At 37.6% G+C, this 24,718-nt stretch overlaps 1 non-coding gene across 1 annotated transcript; it reads right to left on the bottom strand.

The window, feature by feature from the left end:
- Positions 1-575: 575 nt before the first annotated feature.
- LOC141624661 (small nucleolar RNA R71) lies at positions 576-682 on the bottom strand. The gene has a single exon (XR_012534466.1). It is a non-coding gene; the product is annotated as a small nucleolar RNA R71 (small nucleolar RNA).
- Between the last annotated feature and the right edge of the window lie 24,036 nt (positions 683-24,718).

Below are 24,718 nucleotides of genomic sequence, written 5' to 3' on the forward strand. Positions count from 1 at the left end.
TTTGCATGTCTAGAAGGTTACAAAGTGATTTGTTACCTTTTGACCGTGAAATCGAAAGAACCTTGACGAATAATAGGAGACTTGTTAGGAGGAATTTGAGAGGTGTTGGTGAAGTTGTTCAACCCACTAGTGAGTTTGTCAATCCTTTCGCAATAGAAGGAGAAGAAAACCCATTACACAATATCCCACAAAATCCACCTACAATGCCTAAATTCTCGTCACACTCTATACCCACCGAGGAGAATCTACCAAATGGTACTCCTACACCGCAACATCTCACCGGTAATTTTATTGCCAAGTCCGCCTTCATCCAACTAGTTGAGAGGAGCCAATTCGGGGGAATGCCTAGTGAGGACCCTCATTCTCATATGGAAACCTTTTGCGATTATTGTGATGCTATCTCTCAAACGGGCGTGACTCAAGACCAAATTAGATGGGTCTTATTTCCTTTTTCGTTAATCGGCACCGCAAAGCAATGGTTGAAGGGCCTTGATAAGGCCACCCTTGGAATAGATTCTTGGAAGAAGTTAGCTCTAGCTTTCTACAAAAAATTCTACCCACCGGAAAAGACTAACATGCTAAGAGCTCAAATTATGGGTTTTAAGCAAAGGGATGAAAAATCTTTGTATGAAGCTTGGGAGCGGTTCAAAGGTATTTGTCGCTCATGTCCTCACCATGGACTTAGCGAATGGTTTTTAGTGCAACAATTTTGGAACGGTTTATATGAAGATTCAAGGAACATTCTAAATATGGGATCAAATGGAATGTTCACCGAAGTTGATGACAATCAAACATGGAACAAGATTGAGGAAATGGCGGTCCATAATTCACAATATAGTAGACCTCGCAAGGCTACTAGAGGAGGAAAGCATGAAGTGGACTCCGTTACTCAATTGGGTGCTCAACTTAGTGCTCACATTGACACAATCAACTTGAAGTTTGAACAAGCTATGGCTAGACTTGAGGAAAACTCGAAATCATCAAAGCATCATGTCAATGCCATGACGGCATCCTCATCAATCCCAAGTGGGATATGTGAGAATTGTGGAACTTTGGGTCATGACCCAAGTGAGTGTAGGGGAACAACCGAACAAGTTAATGCTTTCCAAGCTTACAAAAGTGGTACCCCTTATTCAAATTTTTACAATGAAAACACCAAGTTCCATCCAAATCTCTCATACAAAAGCCAAAATGTTCAAAACCCTCAAACAACATACACTCCACCACCCATGAGGAATCAAAATCAAAGACCCTTATACAATCAAAACCAAGGTTACCAAAATCAAAATCCATACAATCACCAAAATGACCAAGGTTTTGATGTCCAAAAAGCGGTCCTCCAAATGCAAAAGAATCAACAAGAATTTTTCACTCAAATGCAAAAAGATAGCCAACCAAAAGACACCACCATCAACAACATTCTAGCTCACACCAAGATGTTGGAAACACAATTGACTCAACTAGCATCTTCAAGCTCACAAAGACAAAAGGGGCAATTACCACCTCAAAGTAATCCCCCTAGACATGAAACGGTTAGTGCCATTCACTTGAGAAGTGGTACAAGATATGAAGCACCAAAGAAGCAAGTTAAGGATGAAGTTGTGGAAGCTAGTGAAAAGGAAGAAATTGTGCAAAGCCCCAAAGAAGGGGAATCATCAAAAGAAGAAAGTTCAAAGAAAAATGAAGACAAGGCCAAAGAGAAGGAGCCCATTGTGATTAGACTTCCTTTTCCAAGTCGTCAAGCCAAGCCCAAATTTGATGATCAACTTGGAAAGTTCATGGAAATTGTGAAGAACTTAGAAGTCTCAATTCCTTTCACGGAATTAATCAATCACGTACCGGCCTATGCAAAATACATGAAAGATATCCTCACAAAGAAGAAGTCGATCCGGAAACTTGAGACTATCGCCTTCACTAAGATGAGTAGTGCAATAATTCAAGGGAGTTCACCTCCAAAGTTAAAGGATCCGGGAAGCTTCTCAATACCGTGTACCATTGGCGACACGACGATCAACAAAGCCTTATGTGACCTAGGGGCTAGTGTGAGTGTCATGCCATACTCGGTGAGTAAAAGGTTGGGAATGGGAGAGCTTAAATGCACCAATATCACACTTCAAATGGCCGATAGATCGACGAAGACACCATTAGGGATATGGGAAGATGTCCCCGTGCGAATTGGGAAGTTTTTCATCCCGGTAGACTTTGTCATTGTTGATATGGAGGAAGATTCCAACATTCCAATCATCTTAGGAAGACCTTTCCTACACACCGCGGGTGCGGTGATTGATTTGAAACATGGAGAGCTCACTCTAGAAGTGGGAGATGAAAGCATAACTTTTAATCTTGACAAGACCATGAGAGCTCCTCGTTTGCATGAGCCATGTTTCATGATTGATCATTATAGCCGAAAAGATGAAAGGAAGAAATCGGAACTCCAATGGAGGAAGAAAATTGAAGATGCTCCATTCAAAGAACAAGTGAATTGTGACAAGGAGAGCTTGCAAAGCTCATCAAAATCAACCAAGGAAGAAGAGGATGGCCTCATTGGCCAAGAGAAGAAATTGGGAGAGTTGTCTCCATCTAAGCAAGAGATTTTCAATGATCAACTCAATGAAGTTTGTGGTCTTTGGGACGACGAGTTTGAAGGGATTTTTAATCCCTACATTGGACATGCCATCGATCATGATCAACAACAAGAGCCACGGTCTATTGAGGACCTCTACCACAATAATGAACAAGCTTTTGATTACTTCTTCAAGGTGTTGAGCAACATCAACAACACCTTGAACATGCCCCCTTGACATCTCATCAAGAATGAGAGTTTAGTGGAGTCCTACCTAAACCACCACTTATAAATATTTCTAACTCCCTAACTTACATTTCAATTTCTGTATTGCATTTTTTTTGTCATTTTTGGATTTTTATTTACTTTGATCAAAATAATTGTCATGTAAGAGAGAAGTGAGGGAGGGACTAACGATTTCAATTGATGTGTAGTGCTTTACCTTAGTGTGGGGATGGGAATTGCCTAGGCTATTCATGCCTTAGTAGTACCCCCACAATGAAGAACACAAGAAATGAAGAAGAATGGAAGAATGGTAAAGGGAAATGCATTGTGCACGAATGGAATGAATCCGGGTACAAAGGACCAGAATCCGAGCGGATTGTACCAAATCCGCCCGTCTTCAACAATCCGAGCGTCCTGACAAAAAGACGCCCGTCCTGAGCTGAGCTGAAATTGAAAATTTCTTGACTGTTGAAGAATCCGAGCGGATTTCTGGAAAGACGCCCGTCTCATAGAATCCGTCCGTCTTGTGAAGAAGACGCCCGTCTTTGCAGCTGAAGAAAACAAAGAAATTTCTTCGGGTGAAATCCGTCCGTCCTGAAGCAAATCCGCCCGTCCCATCACAGAAGAATCCGAGCGGATTCCCGAAATCCGCCGTCTTTAGGCGAGCTTCGAAAATTTTGAAGGCTGCGAGAATCCGCACGGATTGGGCCTAATCCGCACGGATTGCCCCTGCGTTTTCGAAAATTTCGACTTCTTTAAATACCCTCCCACCTTCATTCCTTCATCCATTCATTCATAAACACTACCCTAAACATCAAAACCCTCATCCTCTCCATCACAAAAACAAAAACCCTCAACAAAATCCACCAAAATCAAATCAAACCATCCTTCAAACAACAAATCAATCACTCCATCTTCAATAAAAATCAAAACCAAGAACAAAATCTTCAACCTTTGAGTCGATTTTTGTTTTCACAAAGGCAAAGCCTTTCACCTTCAAATCGATTTGGGCATTCTACAAATTGAAGATTTTTGATTCTTTTCTTGGTTAGTTCATCAAATGGCAAGGACAAAGGGAGCAACAAAGGCACCAAAGGCAAAGGCTCTCTCTCAAAGGCAAAAAGCTCTCCAAACAAAGAAAGCTTTGGCAATGGTGGTATCAACACCAAACTTGGAAGTGCAACAACAACAACAAACTTCTATGGGAGCATCACCTTCTACTCCGGTAATCGATCAACTCTTGCATTATCCGGAGGTAACTTTTATTTCCGATACCCATAGAAAGACATTTGCCAAGTTTGCTATGAAATCAATTCAATCCACCAAATTCATATGTAAAGATGCTTTGGAGAAATTGGGTGTTCTTGAACAAACAAAAGCCTTTTTCAATGCCATGGGTTTGAAGAAATTGTTTGAAACAAAGGAATTGACATACCCTTCCCTTGTCTTGGAATTCTTAAGTTCTTTAAAAGTCACAAAAGTTGAGGATAGGGAAAATCTTGAGTTTCGTCTAGCTAACATTAGTAGACGCATTACCTTTAAGGAATTAGGTGAAATTTTGGGTCTTAGCGATGAATCGAGATATCTTAAGCATTATGGAAAGTATGACCCCGAGCCTCTTTGGGAGGCAATCTCCGGGAAGAAATTTGATGATTTTCATGCTTGTCGTGCTCTTTTGGTCCATCATCCGGGCATAAGAGTATGGCACAAAGTTGTGGGAAATACCATAATTGCTAGGAAAGACACCAATCATTTCACAAGACTTGATTTTATTCTCCTTGAATCGGCTTTGAATGTCGGAAGAATCCATACCAAGCCTTTCAATTCTTTGAGGCTATTGGTTGATAGATGGCTCCATGTTGATAGTGGGAAGAAGGGTACGACCGTTATTGTCAATGGCGGCCTAGTCACGGTCCTAGCCAACCACTTTGATCCTAATTTCAATAAGGATAGCAAGTACAAGGCAAAGGAAGGTGGCCATCTTATTGATATGCCTATCATGATTAACAAGTTCAAGTGGGTTGCTCAAAACCCCCTTGACACCAAGTGTGGATGGCTTACTAGTGAGGCTCGATCATTCACTTTACCCGCGAAGATTTGTCGTCTAAGTGTCCACCGGACCAACTATCTACTTCCCCTATCCGAAGAAGCCGAGTACATCATTCAACAACAAAAGGGTGATCATGAAACCCCCTCCTCTTCCATTGTTATACCGCCTTACCCCTTTGTGTATGAAGAGTTCAAACCGGAAGGAGTTGAAATTGGGAAAGACTATGTCACTCTTCTTATGCAAGCCATGCACAAGCAAGCTTATGAAGATCGGAAGAATGCTTATTTGGCTCAATATCCTCCCCTCCTACATTTAGCTAGGCAAGGACTCCTTGATCCATCTTGTCCTTTGCCTAGTTGGGCGGATAAAGAAGCCTTGTTTCCGGGTGCATCTAGGGACGTGGTGGAAGACAATGAGGTTGTTGGAAATGGTGAAGAAATTGATGATAATATTGAGGAAGAAGCAAGTGGAGATGGAGAAAGAGATGGTGAAGATGATGATGAACAAGATGAGGAAGAAAGTGAAGAAGAAAGTGCCAAGGAAAGTGGCAATGTGACCACTTCTCATGAGGGAAGTGGTGATGATGATAGCATGATGGAGGACTAGCAAGCCTTGGAGACTCCTACACTCCCATGGTTTGTCTATATCTCTTTGTATTTTATTTCATTTTGATCATTGTTGGTTTAGTCCTAGCAACATCAAAGGACTCACACCTCGGTACCATTGAGGTGTTCTTTATTGTTCCCATTTGTAAAATCCAAAATGACAATCTAGTTTCATGCATAGCATTGTGTGTGCATGAACTACCCCAATGCTTTGACATTAGCAATAGTGTCTTATTTGGTTTGGGGAAGTTAATGCATACACAACGGGAGGTAATCTAAATTATCCTCTCCGTCATAACAAAAACCATGCATCATGTAGTATAGCTTAGTATAGAATTGCATTTAGTATAGAAATCATGCATCATCTTTGCATAATTCCCATCATTTTGGCCATTGAGGACAATGCCCATATTAGTGTGGGGATGGGAATTCTAACATTTAACTCTTATTCAAAAACCCATAAAAATTGAAAAATTTCAAAAAAATCATAAAAATTGAAAAATTGAAAAACCAAAAACAAGTTCATTTCCTTTGTATATATTGTCTTGTATATATTATGTTTGTTTTATCCTTGTTCACTTTGATTGACTACGCCACATCCGAGACATGAGGATATTGAAGACCGCATGGTATGATCTTTCCAATCTCCTTTTTCCTCTTTATGTTAATGACTATGTGGCTTTATTTTGATTGATGCGGTAAAACAATGTGAATTTAGGAGTTGTATTTAGTTTATATGGCATATTAGTTGGTAGAATCATTTGCATTAGGATGTTTATATGTTAGTTGCATCATGGCATGTAGTTTGCATGTTAGAAAAATTTTGCGAAACCGTCTATTTGGGAAGCTTGACAAGTGTATATAGGCCCTAGTAGATGCTTTTTATTCTTAAGACTTTGCTTGTTAGAATACTTGTAAAACACCCTAGGATGTGTCATGCTAGTATCCTTTGACCCATGGTTTAAGCCCTAGTCAAGAGTACCTTGTGGTGTGATAACTCCTTGGCTACCGTTTATTCCAAGGTGACCCTTGAAACCATGCATACCTCCATCATTCATCCATGTTCTACCATATTTTTGTCAACAAAAGGGAATGGGCACAAAACAAAAAAAAAAAAAAATCAATTTGAGTTCAAAGAAATGAAAAGTGAAAGAAAGTTTGCAAAAATGCATCAAATGAAAAGAGGAGCAAAAATAGACTCCTAAAGCTTCAAATACAAGGCACCCTCGTTACTAATTGGGGTGACTTTGAAAATGTTCAAAAAGAAATGCAAAAAGTTGTCAAGTATTGAAAAGCCAAAAATGAAAAGAAATGGCAAAAAGAAAGTGTTCTCAAATGTTATATGCCACAAGAAATTGGGGGGAAAACAAAAACAAAAGCAAACTCCCAAAGTGAAACTCAAATATCTATTGACCCCTTTATCCATCGTATCCATTTTTGTGCATGGTAGAGAGGGGACGACCCTTCTTCTTGTCTAGGCAAGAGGGGGAATTCCGCGATCCTCCAGTGTTTCTAACACCATAGGGAGTCTATTCTTGACGAAAGCATTTAACGATTGAGGACAAAGGTACCCTAGCTTGACACAACTTGGAGGTGATTTATTGGTATCCTTCTAGGCTTAGTAGTTTGAACAAATTGCATCTATGAAGGATTGTGTACCCTTGAATTGCTTCCCTTGTAGATAATTTCCGCCACTTAGATGAGGAAAGTGGCTATTCTTTTTGTAGATGCATCCATTATGTGATTTTTTATGTGCTTAATGTTTGGATGTGTCGCCATTTTGGCAAAACCCACCTTGCCTTGCAAGAAGGCATCCTACCTAATGGTTGTCTTGTTGTGAGTTGAAGGGGCGGAGTGAGACCCGCTAATTGTCTCATATCGGCTATTATTATTAGGATAGGTTAGTTTTGGTCCTAGTCTTTGTCACCTCTTTACTCGGGACGAGCAAAGGTTCGGTTTGGGGATATTTGATGTGACCATAATTGGCGCATATTTAGCCCCCGAATTAGCCTTGTTCCCATGCTTTTTAGTGCCTATTTGGGTCATTTGTTATCTTTAGTTCTTTGTTTTGCATATTCTTTGAGATTTTGATCCCTTGGTAGGAAAGGAGTAAGAATCTTGCATTTTCATGGCAAAACGAGGCTAAATTAATCGTATTCAATGACCAAGCATCAAGAAGAGACAAGACTAGAAGGCCTTTGTACATATCATAGTAGAAGAACAATGTTGAGAAAGGATCCTTGCGTCCCCAAGGAAATCCCCAAGGAATTTATGAAGAAAAGGGAAGAAAAGAAGAAGAATTGACGCTGACCAACAATCCGAACGGATTGCGGACAATCCGCCCGTCCGGCCCGGCCAAAGACAATCCGAGCGTCCCTCCTTGGAATCCGCTCGGATTCCCCCTCAACAATCCGAGCGTCCCTCTCCTGAATCCGCTCGGATTGCACAGCCCAAATCCGGCCGTCCCGACTCTAATCCGCACGTTCACCGCACAAAGACGGATTTCATTCTTCAAGCTACGAAAAGAGAAGCCCTTCTCTCGAAAAATACCGGGTCCTCCTTGCTCAACTTAAAAAGTGTAATTACTAGTTTAGCCCTTAGTTAACCCTAATGCATCCTCCCTAATTTTCACTATAAATACCCCATTAGGCTAATTAGAGGAGCATGTTCTTTTTATCAATAATTAGTGTAGTTAATATCAATCAAATCTCTCTTCAATATTGTAATCAAGTATTAATCAAGTTTTAATCCAAGTTTTAGTTCTTTAATCTCTCTCTTGTTCTTCCTTTATTTTGGGTAATTGAAGATTATTTGGGTTATTATTGGGAGATTGACAACCTCTCAATCTAGGATTCAAGTACTTCTATTATTCTTGCTTTATTATTGGAATCATTAGTAGGTATAATCTCTTAATCCCTTTTTAATTATTGTTAATTACTTTCATTTATTCATCATGTTTCATATTGTTGGTATGATTGACAACCTTGCTAGCATGATCAACATGATAATGAGTGAGTAGTCTCTTAGCTAGGGTTTAATGGGTGATTAGGGGAAACCAACATGGGGAATGATTCATGCTTAAATCAATATGCTTTCATATCTTATTTGCTTGCTTGTTTTGATCTTAATACATGCACATGTTATATTTGATGAAATGCTAAGCCTATGAATCCTTGCATTTACTATCATCTTCTATCTTTTCAATGAGACTTGTAAGACATAACCCAACTCGAGTCTTGTTAGACCATGCATGTGTTGAGTAGGAAAGATTAAGTCGACTTGTAGGTGTTGTACAATCTAATCGATTCGGCTCCGGGACCCAAACTTTCCTAGGATTGTAAGATATAACCCAACTCAATCCATCACAACAATAATTGCTTGCTTATAATTTGAGAACATGTTTGTATGATCATATCTCATGATTCCCCTATGATCCCATGACACCCTAGTGCTTTTAATCAATTGTTTACACCCCTTATTTTATTCATCTTGCTAGTTTATTTTCATTGTTATTCTAGTTTAGTAACCTTCTACACCAACTCAATTTGTGACACCCCTACAATAGAATTCTCATTTCAATACCCGTCCCTTGGGATCCGACCTTTACTTGCCTCTTTACTAATTGTAGAGTTGTTTGTGAAGTATAAATTGTGTTTTGTATCGACCATTGACCAACGACCACATATACTTAATTGTGAACACGAAATGGCCTCGATCAGCGAGTTTGTTGGTTTATGTTGGAAAATTTGTATTGCTGGACGTTTGTTGAGTATGTTTGGGTGAACTTCGGGACGAAGTTCTTTTTAAGGAGGGAAGACTGTAATACCCCGTATTTTAGAGGAAGGTCAAAGGTTTGGTCAACATCATTTTATTAAAATGTGATTTGTGGAAATGGATATTTTATATTTTAATTATTTAATAATTATTAAGACGTATAATTATGAGACGGGAAATGGTAATTAAAAAATTCATAATAATATATGACGGAGGATGTATACGTATGACGCGTACTAGTATATGTATATATGGTGACGGTATTATACGATAAATAAGGTAACGAGTATTTTATACGGTATTAATATGAGAAAATAATAATAATAATACCTAATAAGATAAGGAAAGTTCATTCACCTACCTATTAGTATAAAATTGGACCCTCTGGCTATTCCTTTGTCACTTATATTCACATAAATCACAGTTAAAAGTGAGAGAGAGAGAGAGAAATAAGAAGAAAAAGGTAGCTTTATAACTATCTTAGAACCGTCTTAAGGTAACCGTCGCATAAAGTCTTTCTTATAATTGAATTGATATAATAATATAATAATATGTTGACTCGACCCAAGACCCGACTTTGACCAGGGACTCGACCTAGACTGACCTTGACTCGTTGACCATGACCCGTTGACCCGCTTTAGTTTAGGATTTAATCAAAGCATATTATTGTTGTTGTTTATACTTGGACCCATCTTAAGAGACCCTTAAACCCAACCCATAGACTGTTTTGACCCAAGTGACTTAAGGGCAGGACTAGGGTCGTGTGTGGGGGTAGTGACGGTGGTGTTGTCGGCGGAGATAAGGGTGGCGGTCGGTGGTGGCGAGGCGTTTTGCAGGCTGGGCTATTACAGTTTGATGTTATTGTTGTTTTGCGGTTTACAGGGGATTAGGAACCCACATGAGAGTCGACTGACTCAGGTATAGGTGGCGGTTATCTAGGGTGGTTATGTGTAGGTCTAGGGTGGTTGTTTGGGTGGCGCGTAGTGGCCAAAGGCCACGCCTTTTCGGTGATGTTGTGACTTGTTTGCTGTTGTTATTGTTGCATCATGTTTGATGTGATGGCGTTAGGACGAGGAGAGGCTGAGCGTGGTGGCTGTGAGTGCTAGGTGTGGCGGCTGGATTGTGGTGGTGCTGCTACTGGTTCGTGGTGGTGACTGGCTGGGGAAGAAAAAGGAAGTTTCGGTGTTGTTGTGGTTGTAGTTGTGTCAAGAGGGGAAGGGGGATTGAAGAAAGGTGTAGCAAGTGGTAATGGGGGCGGTGGTCAGACCAGGCGTGGTGGTGGCAGGCGTGGCAGAGGTGGCTGCCACGACCTGTTATGGTTGGTTGATGTCGGGTGCAAAAGAGGGAACACGGATGTATGGCTAGCAGTTTGAATCTTGTGACGGGTTTTAATATTTGAATCGTAAATTGAAACATAGTTAGTTAATTAATTTACTTGGGCATAATTATAATTATTGCTATTATTATTATTTTGATAGGTGACAAATTCGTAGAAGGAGATCGCTTCTAATTATTATTAGTTTTATATTGCTTGGACTCAGATTTTCTATTGAGGTAGGATAGCTACTCAATCACTTTAATGATTACTTGGATAATGTTATATGATTGTTTGATTGAATTGTGTTGGATGAATTATGATTGTTCAATTGTTGGATTGAGATGGCTATATCGAGATTAATTGTTTAATGATTACCTCAGCTCATGACTGAGATGATTTGATAATTGACTACCTCAGCTCATGAATGAGATGATTTGATTATTGACTACCTTAGCTCGTGACTGAGATGATTATATTGATTATTGGATTCCTCAGCTTCGTGGCAGAGATGGTAAGAAATTGTGTTGCTTAATTGTTTTCATTTTCATATCATGAGCACTTGCATTGGATACCTCAGAACTAGTTCTGCAGGTCTTGTTTCTGGGATCTTGAGACTACCTCAACTTAAGTTGGGATGATGAGACTACCCCGGCTAGGGATTGGCAGGATGAACGGGAGCGTCGGAGGATTGAACATAAGCATGCATTGCATTTAAATTTAATATTGTTCTTGTATGAAGGGAAAGTAGATCTATATATACTAACATACTCATATATGTTTTAATTTAATTTGTCATAAAATTAACAAATGATCTTATGGATGCAAACAAATAAACAAGATGAAGAAGAAATGTTCATCTTACATTGGATTTTCGGTTTTAGGGCACAAAAGAGATATCCTTCTCTCTTGTTCTTGAGCTTTCCTTTTGGATGAACAAAGACCCAAGTGTAGGATCTCTCCCAAGGAATTATACCCAAAGCACACTCTTAATTAAAATCAATATTATAAATACTAGTACAATATTAATTTTGTAAGAAAAATTGACCCAAAATAATTTTGGTTTTGTCTCCTAAAACCGGGTAGGAGAAAGAGGAAGAAAGGAAAATATTTTTATCTCTCTAAAAATAGTTTTTGATGAGATGAATGAATGAAAAATTATCACACACACATGCATATGGTGAATAATAATTTTAAGCAAAAGAACCTTTGTTCTTTTCTAGGGGAAACCGGGTGGGAGGGTGGAGGAAGGCCAAAGCATGAGCTTGGTGCTCTTCCACAAGCGACACTAGGTATGCATGCCTAGTTGTAGAAAAATGATAACATCTTCCATTAATTTTAATTAACATTATAAGAATATGTTAATCACACCCAGTATTTCGGTCCATATGGATAACATGGAATCCATTTTATTTTTGTCAATTGTCAATATGCCACATGTCATATGTTACATAAATTTGTTATGTATTTTTAACATATTAAAAATCAACGTATTAGTAAAATACGTCATATACAAAAATCGACTTAGCAATTCATAATTACTTGTACCAAAATATTTTACCAATTATAAATCACAACAATTTGTATTTATAATAATTCATTCAAATTTAATTGTTTCCTTAAACAATAATTTCATCTGAGTAATAATACAATTCGATTACTCAGACCTTATCTCATTTTAATCAATTTCAATGAGATACGTAAATATTACTTCCAAAATTGTCCGTCAATTTTAATTAAATTAATTGACTCGTAACGTTATACGATCAATTAATTGATCAATTAAGAGTGTTGCCCTATAGGTATGACCTAGGGGATCAATCGATCACCACCGTCGCACGACGAATGTCAAAATCTAGTCAGCCAATCATTACCGATATATGTTGACCAGTTGACAGTAAAAATACTTCCCAATCGTATTCTTTTAAAATGAGATTTAAAGATGTGATCATTATGATTAACAGTTGTGAACGCATTATTGTCGGAGGACACATATTCCAACAATCTCCCACTTGTCCTCGACAAGTGTGCGTCACCAATTCTTTTGTCCTATTACTATGTCCCACTCAATGCAAGGTGTCTTTCAGGTCGTACTTGCAAGTGATCATATCGAGAGTGGTTTCCTCGATCTGGAAAATAACTGATTGACCGGATTTATCCACCATGGATACATTCCGAGCGTGGCCACGCATTTCCAGTTCATTACTCCTCGAGTGGCCCTGAGATATTGTTATAACCCTGACTAGGGGTGGACAATTCCTATCGCACTCATTCCCTTCAACTAGCCACAGCCATCATAACCCAAAATATGCCCATTTGACCCCATTTAAGAAGGTCGTAGTAACACAAATCAAAGTTAATCTGAAATTGTGCCATCTTAGGCGAATATTCTTTAGTCAAAAGAATCGACTCATTTGAATACTATAGCAGCTCTCGCCACGACCAGGCTATATAAATTTGCCACAACTCTATAAGTGGTCATTAGGCCCGACAAAATGTTCCTAACAGTCCGTCTATGTGATCGACTAGTCATCTCACATGACTCTATGGCACTTGAACTTGCCATCAATCGCATCACACTCTAGTCACTTCGAGACGTCACCTCATACAAGTGCCTATGGGCAAATACTATGTTAATCCGCGTTCACTTTAACGGGGTTCAATTGTCACTACAACCCGTTTGCATGTAACAATGTATAAATTAAAGATAAATGACAAATGTGATTATGAACATGAACAAAAACAACACTTTTATTTCATTTCAAAATCTAACATAGACTTGGTACACGTTTAAGTCCCATGGATGCCATATGTCCATCATGTTTAGCCTGCGATAAAGGCTTGGTGAGCGGATCGGCTATGTTGTCATCCGTCCCAACCTTACAAATCGCAATTTCCTTTCTTTAAATGAAATCTCTTATCACATGATATTTTCTAAGTACATGTCTAGATCTATTACTAGACTTCGGCTCCTTAGCTTGGAAGATCGTCCCACTATTATCACAATAGAGAGTGATGGGATCATTGGCGGTAGGTACTACTTTTAGACCTTCCGTGAATTGCCTGATCCAAACAGCTTCCTTTGCGACTTCGATGCTTTGCAATGTACTCAGCCTCCGTTGTAGAATCCGCGGTTACAGCTTCCTTGAAGCTTCTCCAGCTTACGGCACCACCATTGAGCATGAAAACGAAACCAGCTTGTGATTTCAAGTCATCTCTATCTGTTTGAAAACTTGAGTCCGTGTATCCATTAACACGCAACTCAGTGTCTCCTCCAAACACTAGGATAGAATCCTTAGTTCTTCTCAAGTACTTAAGGATGTTCTTGACGGCTATCCAGTGACTCTCACCTGGATTTCCCTGATATCTACTCGTCATGCGCAAGGCATACGAGACATCAGGACGTGTGCATATCATGGCATACATGATTGATCCAACAGCAGAAGCATAAGGGATCGTCTTCATGCATTCAACATCATGAGGTTCGAAGGGAGATTGAGTCTTGCTCAATATCGTCCCGGTTACCATAGGTACCAATCCCATTTTGGATTTGTCCATGCTGAACCGTCGAAGAATCTTATCAACATAAGACTCTTGACTTAGTGCCAATATCCTCTTGGATCTATCTCTATGGATCCGGATACCTAATATGCGTTGTGCTTCTCCTAAATCCTTCATTTGGAAGTGGTTACCTAACCACTTCTTAACAGAAGATAACATCGGAATGTCATTTCCAATGAGTAGTATGTCATCGACATACAAGATTAGGAACACAACATTGCTCCCAATAAATTTCATGTATAAACATGGTTCCTCAACACTTCGAGTGAAACCATTCTCCTTTATAACATGATTGAATCGATGATTCCAACTTCTAGATGCTTGCTTAAGACCATAAATGGATCTCTTAAGCTTGCACACTTTGTTAGGATTTTTAGAATCAACAAAACCTTCGGGTTGTATCATGTACACCTCCTCTTCTAAATGTCCATTTAGAAAAGCGGTTTTGACATCCATTTGCCATATTTCATAATCATGAAATGCGGAAATTGCTAACCAAATCCGTATGGATCTTAGCATGGCTACGGGGGCGAAGTTCTCATCATAATGGAGACCTTGGACTTGGGTAAATCCTTTTGCCACTAGCCTAGCTTTGTAGACATCGTCATGTCCTTCTATGCCATTCTTGACTTTGAATATCCATTTGCATTGAAGGGGTCTTGCCCCTTTAGGCAAATCTACCAAGTCCCAAACTTGGTTTTCATGCATAGAATCCATTTCGGACTTCATGGCTTCAAGCCATAAGGAGGAATTTGGACTAGAGATTGCAGTCTTGTAGGTCGCAGGCTCGTCACTTTCTATAAGCAACACATTGAGCGTTCCATCTTCTTCGATAAGTCCCACATATCGATCCGGATGGCGTATAACACGACTCGTTCTTCTTAGTGCAGGAGAGACAACCGTGTTAGACGACGAAGGAACATCTTCTTGCGTCTCTATCTCGGTTTGTGGCTCTTGAACTTCATCAAGTTCAAAATTTCTCCCACTCTGTCTCTTAGAAATAAATTCTCTTTCTAAGAAGACAGCCTCGCAAGACACAAACACCTTGTTTTCTTGAGGTTTGTAGAAGTAGTAACCTCGTGAGGTTAAGGGGTAACCTACAAAGATGCACTTTTCGGATCTTGGGGCAAGCTTGTTGTCGCTTTTAGACTTGACGTAAGCATCGCATCCCGAAATCTTCATATAGGATATATTGGGAATCCTTCCCGTCCACATCTCACATGGAGTCTTTTCGGTGGACTTTGTGGGACTATTGTTCAAAGATCTAATTGCGGTTTGAATCGCAAATCCCCAAAACGAGTTCGGTAACTCGGTTTGACTCATCATTGATCGAACCATATCAAGTAAGGTTCGATTTCTCCTTTCAGCAACACCATTGAGTTGTGGTGCTCCGGGTGGAGTAAGTTGTGATATAATACCACGACCTTTCAAGTGTGAATCAAATTCAAGGCTAAGTTATTCTCCACCACGGTCGGATCGTAGTGACTTAATCCTTTTGTTCAATTGGTTCTCTACTTCGTTTTGAAATTCCTTGAATTTCTGAAACGCTTCACTCTTATGCTTCATTAAATAGATATACCCATATCTACTCAAGTCATCGGTGAAGGTTATAAAGTAGTCATAATTACCACGAGCGGTGATACTCATTGGTCCACATACATCGGTGTGTATGAGTCCCAATAGTTCACTAGCTCGCGTCCCTTTACCACTAACAGGATTACGAGTCATTTTGCCAAGTAGGCAATATTCGCATGTACCATATGATTGATAATCAAATGGTGTAATCACATAAGTCGAAATTAATCTTTTGAAGCGATTCTCGTTTATGTGACCTAATCGACAATGCCAAATGAACGCTTCACTTGGGTCACTTGATTTGAGTTTCTTTGATTGAATGTTATAAATATCATTAGTCGGATTTGAGGTCTCTAAAATGTAAATGCCATTGATAGAGGAAGCTTGGCCTATAACCAAGTCGTTCCTTGAAATAGTACAACGATTGTTCTTAATGACAAAACAAAAACCGTCTATGTCTAGCATAGCGATTGAAATAATGTTTTTAGAGAGTGTAGGCACATAAAAACAATTATGTAAATACAACTCAAATCCATTAGGCAAAGCTAGAACATATGTTCTTTTGGATTCGGCCGCTATTCGAGCTCCATTTCGAAGGCGTAGATCCACATCTCCCTTGCTAAGCCTCTCCACATCTCTTAAACCCTGTAAATGATTACAAAGGTGAGAACCACAACCGGTATCTAGTACCCATGTCGTAGTGGAAGTATAATTTATATCAATAACATAAATTTCTTTAGGAATTTTACCTTTTGGAGTGATGATTCCTTCCCTTATATTTCGCAAATATAAGGGACAATTCCTAAGCCAATGTCCCATGCCATAGCAATAATGGCACTCATCATTAACTTGCTTGAAGTTTTTGATTTTCTTTCCCTTCTTCTTGAACCTTTTGCCCTTGGAAGCAAGAACTTGACTGCTTGACCTCCCACTAGTTTTGGCATCTTTATCTTCCAGAGACAAAGACCTTATAGATCGTATGAGGTAGTCTTCCTGAGACGGGCTCACACGAGATCTAGTAGTAGTAGGTGGTTTAGAAGAGGTGATGAAGTTAAGGTTTCCATCCGAACCTATCCCAAAATGAAGTTCTCTAGTAGTGTCGAAGTCATTGTTGGAGCAAACGTCGTCAAAACATTGTGGTATGACTCAATAGTTATCGGTGCGGTAGCGTTTGATGGATTCATTGTAATGCACTACAAGTATGGAGGAAAGGAAATATTAACATTTGTCTTTTAAATCATACTTGTAAACAAATTAAACAAGATATGAACATTTATATAGTGACCTCTACCCAACTATTGTAAATGATTCCAAGACCCAAATTCATATCGACTTAGGCACGGTGGGGCCGATACATCCTTTATCAATATAACTCGGTGGATTAACGTTTAATCGATTCTACCTTTTAGAATACTTGGTCGATAATATTACATTAACATTTATCTTTAGCCCAAAACACATTCAAAAAGGGGACGGTGTGGCCGATAAAACCCTTATCAAATAACTTTTGTTGAGTTCAATCCAAATTTCGAATAAATGTGTCCATGATCCAAACCCACATTAACTTGGGCACGGTGTTGCCGATTCATCCCTCATCAACATGAATTCGGTGGATAGACATTTATCACCCACTTCCCCTACGTAACAAGGTTTGTACCCCGGTGTGGCCGAGTGCACTCCCTCACGAAAAAGGTTTTCATGGTTTCTACTATTTGGTAAGGATATGTCTCAATTGATTGTTTTAGCGAGAGGTCATGTCAATTTATTATCTATCACGTTTTAAGTGAACTAAAGCGGTGAACTACGATAATTTTAATTGACACGGTCGATAAACTCGATGAAAGAAGATGCATGTTTTAGTTATGGCGATTTAGCGATGCATGAGACATATAAATAAAATGCAAACATAAAAATAAATCCTAGTATGACCTTCCTAAAATACAAAAACTATTTAACTATTACATATTCGGAAACCAACTCCATTGGTCCCTTGAACTTCGGTTGTGGCACGCATCTCGAGGTAACACCGTCTTTATGTATCGCCATCTTGAAGAAATCCGTCTTTGGGAACTCCGAAATGAATAAAATTACATAATAAATTACATAATTTCCTATTATACATTTGTAACTAAAATAAAATAAATCTATTAAACTACAAGACGGTGATACGAGATCATAATAAAATTACAACCGAATCGATATTCCCATACATTTCGGGAAATACCAATTAAAATCTAAGGCCATACTAAGTAAAATTACATAATTCAAAAATTACATAAATAAAATTATGACAATCATAAAGAAAATGCAGCATTATAATATGTAAGAACATGCCCAATTTTATGCTAAATCGCCTTTAAATAGCCAATATCGTATATTATTCGGTTTTTACGGATTTGCGTGATCTCAACATTTTTTTAATCACAAAAATTACATAAATTCATATTTATGCATAAGTTAATTACCCTAACCTCTTAGGTCTCATTATTTGACCATAATTAACTCATATTTCTAAAATTGTTCATTAATGGACCAAAAATACAAAAATAAGCTATAAACTTCAAATAAATCACAAAAATTTCAAATAAATTTGAAATTTGAAATTTAAACTCATGAACATTCTGGAAAAATACCATGACACTCATAATGTTCAAAAACTTAGATTAAAAATTTTGAATAATATCCGGAAAAACAATGTTGCGGTTTATCGGTTTTAACTAAAATAATCATAAAAACATGTGAAAAATTATATACATCAACTTTTCAATTTTAGATCTGAAAAAGATAATAAAATGCAACATATAATGTTTTTCCTTAGTCATAGAGTATGTTTTATTAATATTTCACTAATAAAGTCACTATTCATGCTATTTTTCTTCAAAAATCCATAAATCATGGAAAAAGATTTCACTATAGCCTATTATTTTACACACATCTTGTAAAATTGCATGTGACAACATACTAAATTTCTATGACCAGTTTCGAGATTTATCTCATATTAACCTATTTTTTACCTAAATCGGAATTTAATAATGAAAAATCCATTTTTCGAGCATAAGAAGTGCAAAAATTATAAAAATTTACAGGTTATCTCAAAATAATATATGTGACAACATATCCAAAAATCACTGGAAAATACGAAGTATAGCTAATTTTAGTCCGAAAATGACATTTTTACTCATAAAATCATATTTTAATGCCATTATTGTATAATATGAACAATAAAAATCCGTAAATTAACCAAAATATCCTAAAAACATTTTAGGACCAGAAATTTTAACATGCATAAATTAATTTCGTGATATATCATAATAACACAAATTATACAAGTTTTATATGTTAATCTTTATAACTCGGAAAAACTTTTAACCGATTTGCATCCAAACAACCATGGCTCTTGATACCGATTGAAGGAAAAGTAGATCTATATATACTAACATACTCATATATGTTTTAATTTAATTTGTCATAAAATTAACAAATGATCTTATGCATGCAAACAAATAAACAAGATGAAGAAGAAATGTTCATCTTACATTGGATTTTCGGTTTTAGGACACAAAAGAGATCTCCTTCTCTCTTGTTCTTGAGCTTTCCTTTTGGATGAACAAAGACCCAAGTGTAGGATCTCTCCCAAGGAATTATACTCAAAACACACTCATAATTAAAATCAATATTATAAATACTAGTACAATATTAATTTTGTAAAAAAAATTGACCCAAAATAATTTTGGTTTTATCTCCTAAAATCGGGTAGGAGAAAGAGGAAGAAAGGAAAATATTTTTATCTCTCTAAAAATATTTTTTTGATGAGATGAATGAATGAAAAACTATCACACACACATGCATATGGTGAATAATAATTTTAAGCAAAAGAACCTTTGTTCTTTTCTAGGGGAAACCGGGTAGGAGGGTGGAGGAAGGCCAATGCATGGGCTTGGTGCTCTTCCACAAGAGACACTAGGTATGCATGCCTAGTTGTAGAAAATTGATGACATCTTCCACTAATTTTAATTAACATTATAAGAATATGTTAATCACACCCAATATTTCGGTCCATATGGATAACATGGAATCCATTTTATTTTTGTCAATTGTCAATATGTCACATGTCATATGTTACATAAATTTGTTATGTATTTTTAACATATTAAAAATCAACGTATTAGTAAAATACGTCATATACAAAAATCGACTTAGCAAATCATAATTACTTGTACCAAAATATTTTACCAATTATAAATCACAATAATTTGTATTTATAATAATTCATTCAAATTTAATTGCTTCCCTAAACAATAATTTCATCTGAGTAATGATACAATTCGATTACTCAAAACGTATCTCATTTTAATCAATTTCAATGAGATCCGTAAATATTACTTCCAAAATTGTCCGTCAATTTTAATTAAATTAATTGACTCGTAACGTTATACGATCAATTAATTGATCAATTAAGAGTGTTGCCCTATAGGTATGACCTAGGGGATCAACTGATCACCACCGTCGCACGACAGTAATGTCAAACTCTAGTCAACCAATCATTACCGATATATGTTGACCAGTTGACAGTAAAAATACTTCCCAATCGTATTCTTTTAAAATGAGATTTAAACATATGATCATTATGATTAACAGTTGTGATCGCATTATTGTCGGAGGACACATATTCCAACATTATATTCATTTATTGTTGTTGTTTGGCTATTCCTACTCAACCTTGGGTTGACTTGTATTTGGTAAACACCTGTGATGAACCAATATTGGAGAGCACTTTGATTGGCATGTTAAAGATTGGGACGAGTGGACTGACGAGTCAAGGGATAGAGCATTCACGAGATATTTTAGTAGATGTAATAGAAGACACTTTTATAATTATTTTCCGCTACGAGTTTTGTAATTTATTTAAGACAGTACTTTATTAAAGTTGTAATAAGACATTTGAGTTTAAATTTATCTAAATTACCTTTGGATTGTTATACTCTCTATTACTGCCTCAGGAAACTGAGATGGTAACATCCTTATTTATCCTGGATTGTCTAGTAAAGGCTCCTAGATAAATGAGGGTGTTACAAAGTGGTATCATAGCGAACGATCCTCATGCCTAAATAAATGAACCCAATGAACCTAGGATGAGTCTAAATAAAATGAACCCCATGTAGAAAATGTTAGAAGCCCCTAATGCGATTAAGAAGCGCGCCTTAATTCGTATCCTGGCCCTCTCAGTTTTAAACCGGTCACCTCGGGAAAGGATAAAAGAGTGGGTAGTTAGTAGTAAGATATCTATGAGTCAGTATTATGTTATTTAATAACCTCGTTATAGGATGAAGGATTGCAAGGTAAGAAAATTGGATGAGATGTAAAATGGTTGAGAATTGTATGCATATTGCCTTATGAGATGTCTTGTTAACTTATGATGGATGATGGACGATGGATGTAATTGTGATGTTTGTATGAATTAGAAATCATGTCTAGTGATATGCGGTACATGTTCCCCGAAACCATGCTTCTTATAATGTTTTGCAATGAGTAGATAGAATATAGATTTGTGTACTTATGATATAAGGAATAAGAGTAATATAAGGAATGCTAAATTTAGATGCCTAGCCGTGTGTGGAGTGTGATGACCGAGTTACGATAATTTGGGTATAGGAGGATACTTGTAAAGACTTGTGATTTGGTAAAGGATGATCTGACCTAGAGCTGAACTTATTTTGTCTGATTTTAACATGATTATTTTATAATTTCCAGAACCATGTTATTTTATGATAGAAGTGACGATATGGGATCATAAATGGGGAGTATGAACCACGGACTTGAATTGTGACCTAGGAAGGGTGACAATTTGACCAAGAGCTTGGTGGTAGGATAACTTTAGTTCAATTCAATAATCACATGAGTTTATTGATAATACAGTTGGATACGCGTTTTAACTACATTGTAATCTTTGGCGAGTTTGTTGGTTTATGTTGGAAAATTTGTATTGCTGGACGTTTGTTGAGTATGTTTGGGTGAACTTCGGGACGAAGTTCTTTTTAAGGAGGGAAGACTGTAATACCCCGTATTTTAGAGGATGGTCAAAGGTTTGGTCAACATCATTTTTTTAAAATGTGATTTGTGGAAATGGATATTTTATATTTTAATTATTTATTAATTATTGAGACGTATAATTATGAGACGGGAAATGGTAATTAAACAATTCATAATAATATATGACGGAGGATGTATACATATGACGCGTACTAGTATATGTATATATGGTGACGGTATTATATGATAAATAAGGTAACGAGTATTTTATACGGTATTAATATGAGATAATAATAATAATATTACCTAATAAGATAAGGAAAGTTCATCCACCTACCTATTAGTATAAAATAGGACCCTCTGGCTATTCCTTTGTCACTTATATTTACATAAATCACAATTAAAAGTGAGAAAGAGAGAAATAAGAAGAAAAAGGGAGCTTTATAACTATCTTAGAACCGTCTTAAGGTAACCGTCGCATAAAGTCTTTCTTATAATTGAATTGATATAATAATATAATAATATGTTGACTCGACCCCAAGACCCGACTTTGACCAGGGACTCGACCTAGACTGACCTTGACTCGATGACCGTTGACCCGTTGACCGTTGACCCGCTTTAGTTTAGGATTTAATCAAAGCATATTATTGTTGTTGTTTATACTTGGACCCATCTTAGGAGACCCCAAAACCCAACCCATAGACTGTTTCGACCCAAGTGACTTAAGGGCAGGACTAGGGTTGTGTATGGGGGCCGTGACGGTGGTGTTGTCGGCAGAGATAAGGGTGGTGGTCGGTGGTGGCGAGGCGTTTTGCAGGCTGGGTTATTACAGGTTGATGTTATTGTTGTTATGCGGTTTACAGGGGATTAGGAAACCACATGAGAGTCGACTGACTCAGGTATAGGTGGCGGTTATCTGGGGTGGTTATGGGTAGGTCTAGGGTGGTTGTTGGGGTGGCGCATAGTGGCCAAAGGCTACGCCTTTTCGGTGATGTTGTCACTTGTTTGCTGTTGTTATTCTTGCATCATGTTTGATGTGATGGCGTTAGGACGAGGAGAGGCTGAGCGTGGTGGTTGTGAGTGCTAGGTGTGGCGGCTGGATTGTGGTGGTGTTGCTACTGGTTCGTGGTGGTGACTGGCTGGGGAAGAAAAAGGAGGTTTCGGTGTTGTTGTGGTTGTAGTTGTGTCATGAGGGGAAGGGGGATTGAAGAAGGGTGTAGCTAGTGGAAATGGGGGCGGTAGTCAGACCAGGCGTGGTGGTGGCAGGCGTGGCAGAGGTGGCTGCAACGACCTATTATGGTTGGTTGATGTCGGGTGCAAAGGAGGGAACACGGATGTATGGCTAGTGGTTTGAATCTTGTGACGGGTTTTAATATTTGAATCGTAAATTGAAACATAGTTAGTTAATTAATTTATTTGGGCATAATTATAATTATTGCTATTATTATTATTTTGATAGGTGACAGATTCGTAGAAGGAGATCGCTTCTAATTATTATTAGTTTTATATTGCTTGGACTCAGATTTTCTTTTGAGGTAGGATAGCTACTCAATCACTTTAATGATTACTTGCATAATGTTATATGATTGTTTGATTGAATTGTGTTGGATGAATTATGATTGTTGAATTGTTGGATTGAGATGACTATATCGATATTAATTGTTTAGTGATTACCTCAGCTCATGACTGAGATGATTTGATTATTGACTACCTCAGCTCATGACTGAGATGATTTATTATTGACTACCTCAGCTCGTGACTGAGATGATTATATTGATTATTGGATTCCTCAGCTTTGTGTCTGAGATGGTAAGAAATTGTGTTGCTTAATTGTTTTCATTTTCATATCATGAGCACTTGCATTGGATACCTCAGAACTAGCTCTGCAGGTCTTGTTTCTGGGATGATGAGACTACCTCAACTTCGGTTGGGATGATGAGACTACCCCGGCCAGGGATTGGATGGATGAACGGGAGCGTCGGAGGATTGAACATAAGCATGCATTGCATTTAAATTTAATATTGTTCTTGTATTCATTTATTGTTGTTGTTTGGCTATTCCTACTCAACGTTGGGTTGATGTGTATTTGGTAAACAACTGTGATGAACCAATATTGGGGAGCAGTTTGATTGGCATGTTAAAGATTGGGACGAGTGGACTGACGAGTCAAAGGATAGAGCATTCACGAGATATTTTAGTAGATGTAATAGAAGACACCTTAATAATTATTTTCCGCTACGAGTTTTGTAATTTATTTAAGACAGTACTTTATTAAATTTGTAATAAGACATTTGAGTTTAAATTTATCTAAATTACCTTTGGATTGTTATACTCTCTATTACTGCCTCAGGAAACTGAGATGGTAACATCCTTATTTATCCTGGAATGTCTAGTAAAGGCTCCTAGATAAATGAGGGTGTTACAAAGTGGTATCAGAGCGAACGATCCTCATGCCTAAACAAATGAACCCAATGAACCTTGGATGAGTTTAAATAAAATGAACCCCGGGTAGAAAATGTTAGAAGCCCCTAATGCGGTTAAGAAGCGCGCCTTAATTCGTATCCTGGCCCTCTCAGTTTTAAACCGGTCACCTCGGGAAAGGATAAGAGAGTGGGTAGTGAGTAGTAAGATATCTATGAGTTAGTTGTATGTTATTTAATAACCTCGTTATAGGATGAAGGATTGCAAGTTAAGAAAATTGGATGATATGTAAAATGGTTGAGAATTGTATGCATATTGCGTTATGAGATGTCTTGTTAACTTATGATGGATGATGGATGATGGATGTAATTGTGATGTTTGTATGAATTAGAAATCATGTAGTGATATGCGGTACATGTTCCCCAAAACCATGCTTCTTACAATGTTTTGCAATGATTAGATAGAATATAGATTTGTGTACGTATGATATAAGGAATAAGAGTAATATAAGGAATGCTAAAGTTAGATGCCTAGCCGTGTGTGGTGTGTGATGACCGAGTTACGATAATTTGGGTATAGGAGGATACTTGTAAAGACTT

The sequence above is a fragment of the Silene latifolia genome, chromosome X, assembly GCF_048544455.1.
Source record: "Silene latifolia isolate original U9 population chromosome X, ASM4854445v1, whole genome shotgun sequence".
In the NCBI taxonomy this organism is placed as follows: Eukaryota; Viridiplantae; Streptophyta; class Magnoliopsida; order Caryophyllales; family Caryophyllaceae; genus Silene; species Silene latifolia.